Source organism: Apteryx rowi, unplaced genomic scaffold (genome assembly GCF_003343035.1).
Source record: "Apteryx rowi isolate R43461 unplaced genomic scaffold, aptRow1 scaffold_39, whole genome shotgun sequence".
NCBI lineage: Eukaryota > Metazoa > Chordata > Aves > Apterygiformes > Apterygidae > Apteryx > Apteryx rowi.
Genome location: NW_020450418.1, coordinates 2,453,711 through 2,463,943, shown reverse-complemented (window position 1 = coordinate 2,463,943; position 10,233 = coordinate 2,453,711).

Genomic DNA, 10,233 nt, shown 5'->3' with positions numbered 1-10,233 from the left:
AAGCATATTAAAAATATATATACATTTTCATTTGTAATATATACTACTTCATTTTATAATGCACAAGGAGAGGGCATTTTTCAGCCCAAAAGTAAATGTCAGATGATTTAACACTCTTCCCATAAATGTATTGTGAAAAGGATGTATGTACGCTTCTGGGTATAAATACAAGACGGGTATAAATACAAGAAGATGATTAGAAAATATTTGGCAAGGAAGTTGTAAAGTTAGGCGAGGGAGCTCCTTTCTCCTTCCTTTCATATCGTCATTTCTTACATGATTTACCTGTAGATTCACCTTAATGTTTGTAAAGCATTTTGTTATTTACTAAAAACTGCCAATAAACCACACTTGGATGTGGCACGTGAACACAGAAAACACCTGTTTTCTGCAGTTAAGTATGTGTTTAGCAGAGGAAGCCATTGGTGATTCTAGCAGGTTTCTTGCAGGTTGATAGGCTAGTTTAAGTAGGACATTTCTAACTTTTTAATCTACTTTGCTCTGCATTTGGAATTAAGCTTTATCAAACTGACACCCCATTATTCTGGGTTCTGCTCATATATTTTAATTAGGTGATCTCTTTCTTCTTGATAAATGCTATCAGGCAGTCCCCTTTGTTCCCCTATGCTTCTGTAAGATTATTAGTATTTTTTCCTAGAGCTGTTTTTGATGTTGTGTATAAGAGAGCTACCCTATCTTGGCAAAACCAAATGGTTATGATGTAAAATGGTTACCTGAAAATCAGTTCAGTCAATATATGCAGATGCTGGTTCTGTCTGATGAAGAGGAGATAACTTCAGTTTTGGCGTCTAAAACTCGCTGTGTTCAAGTAAAATATTTAATAGCTCTTTTTTTATGATATGACCACATGAATCCTAAAACCCCAAATCTGTTTCATTTAATAGTAAGTCCCTCATGACTAATTTTGCATGCAGTACACAAAGTAGCATGACTATTCTGGGATATGATCCCAGTAACAGTGGTGAGTCATCAGCTGCAGCGGCAGTAATGATATGAGGAACTATTTATTACTGCTCTTCTAAGCTGTGAGTTCTAAGCAGTGAGTTCATCTAGAAATTATGTAATTATTCCTCCTGGATGATTTTTCTTATTGGTTTGTAATTACAAAATATTCTCAGAACACTTCTGTATTTTAAAATTAAGTCCTCAGAATGACTTAATGCAAGAAGAACCAAGAGATTAAATCTTACCTTGTTTATATTCATTTTATTTTACTTTATCAATTAATAATACAGCTTTCTAGATGTTGTTGCACAGACTTCACCTTTTTTTGCAAAACTGTTTAGCCCATCATTCRGTAATTCAATATATTTATAAACAAATACTTGAGGTAGAATTACCCAGTCTTGGAGAGAAACTAATAGGAGGGAAAATTCCATCTAGGAGTCACGGCACCTTGTTTCTTCAGAGGGAGAAGGAACGAGTTTAAAAACTGTTTAAGGAGTTGTCCTCATCGCCTCCTAATTTCTGGCTTTCCCCAGTTGATGAGCAGATCTGTGAGCTTTTAGGGAATATGTGCTGCCACCTCAGTACTCCCCCGATTTGTATTTGTTTTCGTAAACAGGCTTTCTTTGCCAAGTGCTAGTTCATATGAGTTCCTCCAAGAAAAAGCGGCACCAGTACTCTGCGAAAGTGAGAGGCAGGTTGTTGGCAAGAACTTTTTCCTGGAAAAGGAGGTCAGTTGTTAAGGCAGTTTCCGAGGTCCGTGACCCGAACGGGAGCACTGGGAGCTCAGTGCTGCCTTTGGCCCCAGGTGTCACCTCAAGACTGGAGCTCCGGGGCACGCTCTGCGGTGCCAGGTTTCTCAGCCCCCGATTCTCTTGCAGCGTACCCCATCCTAGCAGCGTATTCCTACTGCTTTATCTTGCTCTTTTACACCAACTCACACCCTGTTTCCACAGTTCCTTTGCTAGATATGTGCAATGCTTGTATTCATCTTCTGCATCTCCAGGTATTGTGGAGGGGCCCCATACCTATTCTAGAAGTTCACCTTCTTATGGTCTCCATCCATCAAAGTACTGATGCTGTGTTACCGTACCTAGGTGTTCCCAGGTGTATCCTGGGGATGGTGTAGGCCTGATTACCCTTCCAGATGGCTCCTTAATCTTATACCTGCATATACGAACATGGAATTTCTGGAGACCGTGCAAAGGTGCATCACCCTTGCCCCTTCCAAGACACGGTTCTGCAGTGCCTCAGATGTCAGGGCTTTAGGTGACCCTGCTTGAGCAGGGGGGTTGGACTAGATGATCTCCAGAGGTCCCTTCCAATCTCAGTCGTTCTGTGATTCTGTGATTTACACCAGCAGAGGAAATCACTAAGAAAAATATATCCAGAAGTAAAATTTCAGATAATTTTTTTCAGACTAATCATCCACCATTAGCGGAAGGTCTGCTATTCTCATCTCTGCCCGGGCCACCTCGCCTGGTGACTTCAGAGCTCAGAGGGGCTGCTGAGCCCTTCTGGGTTGCCCTGGAAGAAACTCCAAAAATGCCTAGTGTTACTCTGCAGGCCTCAGCACTGAGGAATCTGAAATTCGTCACTAGTGACATTCTTTTGGAACATATCTGGAATATTTGGCAAACATCTACAAAACAGCTATCCTTATTAGCTTTTTGGACAAGAGGAACCTTGTGCCATCTACTAAAACAGGACATATCTCTACACTCTACCTGGCTTCTTATTGGTCATGTCAGGCAGAGCCTGTTAGCAATGTCTTTAGGTGAAAGGAAGCTAAAACGTCAGAATATTGCCCAAGTAAATTTTGATTCCCTGCCATGTTTCTAAGCCAAAATCCTTATGCTTCACTTGTTGCTATTGATCACCGGGAAAATTGGCTCAATAATGTCATATGTCTTATGTTCAGGACACGTTGTCACAGTCAAAAGATCTCAGTCTCTGTACTGTTCTCCCTCTACCTCCTAATGTTTCTGCCCACCTGAGATGTTAAGGTGTGCTGGTTTGTTTGTAGGCAGATGACAGGCTCATTCGTGGAAAGCTGCCATAGCATCTCGAATTTTTTTTTTGCCTCAGCCTGGAGTTGAAAAGAAAAAAAAGCCTCAAAGCAGTCGATGTTTGTGTCTGCACCTGTGGGAAGGAGAGATGCTTTCATGTTTGTCCCCGGCTCAGATCGTGCTGTGAGCTGAGCCACACACAGCACAGCTCCAGCAGGTACGTTTTGGTGTGCGCAGTCGTGTGACCTTCCCAACCAACACGTTATTGGCAGGTGTGTCACCTGAAGGAGCAGGGCTGAGGCATTTTGGCATCATGCGGCCAGAAACAAGATGGAGCATGGAACAGTTTGCCTATAGAACTGGGGTATTTGATACTGAATATTTTTTACAGTGATTCACCCTTCAAAGGTTTTTTAAAAGAAAACCAAGAAACAAACCCGTCATATCTTGCCACAAGCGCAAGGGAAAGCCAGAGGCAGCAGGTCCGCTGGRTGCCAATAGGATGCTGAGTCAGTGAACCTGCAAAAGTCGGTCCCTAAATTCCCCTTTCGCGGCACGAAGGCAGGAGCCATAACGCCCCTTTCCGTTAATTAGAAAAGGCTGCTGTCTCTTCAGCGGTCGCCTAATATTTGTCAGATGTTGGCAATATTCATGTAAACATATAATAAAATGATTAATCAAAGAGAAATAAATCCGTGGGAGCCTGCACTCTCCTTGCATGACCCAACGCGCCTGCTGCACATGCCAGCCGTTTCCCTGCCTCTGAGCTCCAGCTGTCTCACAGGTGGCCACCGCTTTCCACCTTGTTACCCCAGAGCGTGTGTACCGGGGCAGGCTAATTCCCCTTAGCCACGCTAGTACGGCAGCATGCTAATGTTTGCTGATGGCAGGTAGAAAGCAATTCCTCCCTAACGTTAAATGGAAGACTTGATGCAAATTTGAAAACGGTGATGCTTACTCCTGAGAAGCTCAACTCTTTTTGCTTTGAGTTAGATAAATATTACTTAGACATAATCTCTATTTAGAAAGAGAAAAAAAAGTTATGCCCTTCTATTTATAATTGATTCCTTAACGTTTTATTGTAGAGCTTGAGTACTTCAAAAATTATAGAAAGTGCAAGTTAGCAAGGCACCTGGAAAACACTAAATCAAATTTTATTGTGCAGTTATTTTATTTAAATCTATTATTTTTACACTGAACATGCATAGTTTTGTTTTAATTTTTATTGTATTCTGTATTTTGAAATTTCTGTTCAATTTTTATCACTTCCATAGCATAGCAAGACGTTCAAAGATGGTTTAACAATTAGTTTTGAAGGAGAGGTTAATTAAAATATGAAGGCAGTGGTGAAATGGGTCTGTCTTAGGTACCTCGTTCCGAGCTTACCTGATGGGTGTCTCTAGTAGGATGACCTTTTCCCTCAGAGCAGTAAATTAAATAGATGTCTTTCTCAAAGCATTTACTGTGGTGCCATGTAGGATACTCTCCAGGCCTCGGCACCGAGGAATCTGAAATCCTTCACTAGTGACACTAGCTGCGGTGTTAGTCATGTAATTACTTCCATGCTATTATGTGAGACAGAATATCAAGAATATCAGCTTGGATGAGAATGATTCAAATACTGGGCGAGGTGAACTTCCCATCGAGGCGCTGCAGTCTGTCCCAGTCCTGATGCGCAGGAGTCCCTGATCACTCTTCCCAGCTCTTGGTCTTCAAGAGCTATTGCAGCTGCAGGCCCCTTGCCCGACTCGCTGGCTCCGGGTCCAGCCACGAGATCCATGGCTCAGGGTGAGCCAAAGATTCTCAGTACAGTTCCCGAAGAGAAGTGGCTTATCATCCATGAGAGTATGACACCCCTGAGCTGGATGACGTCGCGAAGAAGAGAATGAATTTATGACTGAGGGTGACACTAGTGAACTAAATTCCGAGTTTTACTGGCCAAATTGTGCCTTGCAGAGCAGAGCTGAGAGAGGCAAAGCAATCGGAGAGATTAAATTTAATGTCAGGACTGTGCTTTCTTACTTGTGATCTGTGTCCAGTTTTGTGACTAAGAGCCTGTCAGTCTTCTAAAGACATTTTTCTTGTTAACCCCTGTCTGCGATGCTGAGGAGCAGAAAAAAGTGGATTAGTTCTGCACGTTGTCTACATCAATGGCCAATAAATGTGGGGAACACAGGCTGCGACAATGACGTATCTTGGGTCAGTGAACCCAATAGGCTAGAAATTGTGTCCTGTCTAGCTGTGAAGAACCACGATGTGGACTTGTGCAGACCGCACGGCTTTTTGGAAGGACTCCGCACTGCTCCCAGCAGGCATAACCTAGCTGCCCTCTTGCAAGGAGCAAGGCAGGTCCAGGGAGCATTGCGCTTGGCCCTCCAGTCACCAGGTTGCCCTGGCCCGTGCCTCGCCGCCTCCCATAGGGCCACTTGGCTGCGGAGCTCCGATTTCTAGTTGAGGAAGGAAGGGCAGGCGTAGCGATGTCTTCGCTGCGTGTTGTCTACTCCTGAAGTTACAGATCACTAGAGATCAATGCACTTCTCAATACTGTCTCCCTGAGGATATTAACTACTAGTTTGAGGTCTGGGGTTGGGCCAAATCATCRAGTCCTTAATGACCATAGTGGTAGGACCATCAAGCTTCCAGTATTGTGTGATACAGTCATGCCAGGGAGATCAAGTCTGTCCGGCTGCAGCTTGATTTCATGTATTTACAGTTAGAGGCACTTAGGAGAGAAGAGATTTGCTGGAGGAAAGTGGGAGCAAAGGAGATGCTCTGTCTGTGTCTAGCCATGCAGAAAGCGCAAAGAGGCATTCTTGAAAATCTGGAAAATAAATATTAGCTGAAGCAATAGCTGGCTGTTTGAAGGTGATATACAGTGAATGTCCTAGTTTCACTAAAATCACAAAAGGCTGCCTACATTTTTCTTTTCATCTATAAAGATGGTAAATTTTTTGGAGCAGCATCTAGAAGAACAAGCAGACTCTCTTTGCTTTACTGTAATAAAATTATGCTGTGTTTTAAAAAATATCTTCTTCAAACTCCATAGTTGTTGCTGGTTTCCCAGTCCAGTTTTAGCACCAGCAGAGCAAGTCCAGCAAATGAGGTCAGCTGTTTACTGATGCAATGTTATATACTTATTTCAGATTAAATGTGTTAAGAAAAAGATTTAGACAGTAAATCCATTCCCAAGGGGAAACCCAGAAAATTGCCCAAGTTATAGCAAAACTTTGACCTTCAATCAGGTTTGACATGTTAGTATAACAGTATGTGAAAGTGTAAATAGCGTACTTCGTACTGAATGACAAAACTCGTATGCTAACATAATCTTGAAACCTAGCTTAGGCCGCCGGTGCCTACAAGGGCTTCTGCGTACATCCAAAAATTCCACGCTAGCCGCAAGGGACCGAATCCCAAGGGATTCGCCTCGCCTTGGATCGCAGGTCTGGTGCCAATCCCCGCTGGGTTCAGGCCTTTGCGCAGGTCCCCAGGGCCCGAGGGCAGGACCGGAGCGTCACGGCTACCTTGCGGCAGGCGAGGGAGGGCTGACGTGCGTTAGCCACATTGCTCACTGCCTCCGAGGGCGATGCCGAGCGCTGCCAGGATGCCAGCGGAGGAAGAGCATTTATAGCATATGTGGTAGAGTTTCTAAGTATACCCAGCCCCCTCACCGAACGCTTTGCTTTCCTTGCAAGCAGCCCTGGGCTTGTGTAAGTGAACGCTTTCCTTCAGGAGAGGGGCGCTTCTGCGGCCCCCGAGCTGGGGACTGCGCGCGACGGCTCGCTGGTGCTGGGAGCGGAGCCGCGACGGCTCTGCCTGCGCTCGGCCGGCGCGGAGTGGCAGCCGGCCTTTCCGGCCCCAGCACGGAGTCTCTTTGCTTCTTTACGTCATGAACTTACCCGTCACACATTTTTATGCAATTTAATATCCTTTACATGGCAGCGTTTTTTCTTCTGTTACTAAAAAAAAGAGAAGGAAAAGCTCTCATGGGCATGAATGAGGATTTATGTAAGAGGTTGCAGTGGTTCCATCAAAGCCATTGTGCTCTATCTTGTGAATATCTATTTAATCAGTGGTTTAAAAAAAAGACCTTATTAGGGCTAAGTGATTTTTCTTTCTTAGACTGCAGCAAGAATTTCATACTCTTGTGAAGACTGAGTGCAGCCAGTCCAACTCGTCTACACTCGAATGCTATTATTGAACCTCCTTTGTACTGGAAAGAAGTTCAAGTACAAAAATAGCTATTCAGATGCCTGTGGAACTGCTACAAGAGGCCAGGAAGGAGCATTACTAACGTGTTATTTCTGTGACGAATTACTCTGGTTTGTCAACCAATCTCTTAAATCCTGACAGTCAACAAGCAGCTCTGTTATGCATATGCACATTTTCTATGTTATGAATTTGCTTGAGAAGCCATCTCCTTCCATGGATCACCAGTGTAATTTAGGAGTTAGGCCAACTCTTCATCCCTTGGAGGGACCGAGTAGGTTTTAGCCTAGCCTCCCACGGAGGACTTTCCTCCATTGGCCCTCAACTCCTGTTGCTCCTGCCGTGCGGGTGGGAACTGGCTGTTAATGCAGCCTGGATGGCTCCCTCGCACCCCCGAGCCCGCAGAGCCAGCGCGGAGGGGCAGGTCCTGCCACGTCCCTCGGTCCTGCCACGTCCCTCGGTCCTGCCACATCCCTCGGTCCTGCTGCATCCCTTGGTCCTGCCAAGCTTTACTGGGTGTCTGCAGCTGCCCAACACTTTGTGTCTCAGTGCACTAGGGGCAGGATATGGAAAAGGCACCGAGGGAAGGAGATCCATTGGGGTATCCTATTGACGGCATCGAAAAGAGAGGTATCTATGATCATCCGTCAGGAAAGGAAACTTGCCTTCCCCAGGGGGTCGTCCAAGGCAAGCTAATGGCTTAAACAGGGCTGGCTTTCCGAGGCCTTCGCTTCGTGCTGCCGCCTCGCGCCAGCGTCCTGCTGCGAGCGCGGGAGGTGCGCCCACGTGGCGTGGCCCTGGGCGGACGGCGGCTTAGGGCAGCTCAGCCCTCGCTTATCGAGACTATTGGAGTCTGCAAATATAAGCGTAGACAGAATTGTAATGATTTCAGGCTGCGGCTAGTTAATGGCACAAAAAGAGGTTTGTACTATTAAAGTCACAGAGAACATGTCTTACAATAGTAAACTAAAGATCTGAAGCACCTTTTGGGAGAGCATTGAGGCCGTAAAAAATAAGACATGTTCCTAACAAACGCCAGTAACAAATCTTTGCTCTTAAGTAGGGTGACACTTTTACGTGGCTTCCCAATATGGCACATACTGTTTTCTTCTCCGCTCTGTTTGACAGCTTATGCTAAACACAGCGGTCTCCCTCGTACTTTTAGCGTAGTACCTTAGCAGAAGGTGACGATCACAAACTCCGTTTAAGGTTGGCTCTGCTAAGAACAAAAGGGCTTGGCCGCCTTAACGTTGGGGTTTCTTCTCTGCGTCTCGTACCACCCAGCTATCTTGTTTGCTCTTCACATGACTGGCCATGAGGACCTTGCTATCTATCTGCGTGGTATTTTATGTTCCCCTCGGTCAGATGTTTTGCTGGGTGACGCCCGGTTATTAATATAGCTTGTCACATTTTATTCTGACTGACTGGTGGAAAGGGAATACCCATTATTTCTCTCCTCTCCTCTCCCTGTAATCTCGATCTTTTCCAGACGCTCCCCGAGGCTGGCAGACAGATAGCTAGCCCCATGACTGATGGGTTTCTTGGACATCATCCAATTTCAAGTCCATAAACACATTTTAGAAAGGTTTTCTAACCTGAAAGCTCAGAGCTGGCACATTTCTTATTTGAAAGAAGGCCTGAGCCTGACTTCAGCTGGGGTTCAAAAGCACGGAAAGCGAGGGGGAAAGTTTCGGCAGTGCCAGCGGGGCTCCGCGTTTGCCCTCCCCAGCGCGGGTGCTCCGCAGGGGGGTCTGCCAGGGTGCTGCCCGTGCCGGGCGCCCGGGGAGGGGGGTTTCGGAGCTGGGCTGGAGCAAAGGGTGGCTTCGGAAGTCTCTGCCCATCCCCTGCTGCGGTTTAATGCTAAGTTTAAACAGGCTAATTTTAATCCATCCTTCTAATTTAAAGTATTTGGCTAACTGCAGCCTAGCACATGCAGGTTTTCTGCCAATAGAGGAAGGGTTAAATTCCCCCGTGCCCAGCTGAGCCACGGGAATAATGCTGCTGTCTGCCGCTGATGTCGTCATCGATCTGCAAACTGGTGTCTGGCAAACGGGGCCGGGCTGAGCCCCTTGCGGGAAGGGCGCAGCTGGGCTGGCTCCGGCCGCCGCGTGCCCTTGTCCTCGGTGAGAGCAAACGTCTCTTTTTCTCTCTGGAAATAATTCATCTGTGCTTACTGCCTTCTGGTTTTGCAACATTCAGCGTTCTCGCACAATTTCTCAGTTTTTTTTAATGGGCCCATTTTGGACTTTGATTACCCCTACCAACTCTTTCCTCATTATCTCAGTACAAACCTTTATAAATACAATAAAATACTCGGAATATCTAAATTCTATTAACTCAAGAATGAAGCTTTTATTATGATGACTTGAACCTTAAGATGCAATCAGATATAATGATTTTGTGCCATGCCTACACATTTATGCTTATTCACACTGAATACTTCACCTACTGCATTATTAAATAGTAATCAATTGTAGCAAATATTCTACTAATATTTTTTTCCTAAACTCCAAGTGTTTATGGCTGTATTTCTGCATTGTTTGCTACTACTGGACTTGGTGACTGATAGCTGCATTTAACATATTCATAGTTTGGGACTGCAATGTATTTTGCTCTGTGCTCCCGCATATTTATTTCTTTTGAACAGTTTGGCTTTATGATTTGTAGTAAGTGACTCCAAAATAGTAATTCCATCAAATGATTTTCAACATGAAATAGAGCTTCCAAGAAATCACTAATTAAGTAAGATCAAACTGAGCCCTTAAGCAGGTCTTGAGAAGTTTTGCAGGTTTAGAGAAAATAACGGTGTTGTTAAATCACATTTTGGGTGCCAGCAGTGCGCTGTGTTCACATCAGAGAAATAATTCTTTCCCAAGAGGTTTTTAAAAATGTAGCATGGAGAAGATGGTTTGGATGCAGTGTATCTAATGATGGGTTGTTAGGAGTGGAGGCAGCGTAGGAGTCTGGCAGAAGCTTTTTTGAAGGGCTTTATGGAAGGATTATGATTTGAGGTAGGACTTCAGCAAAGAGATAATTTGGCAATAGGAAGATG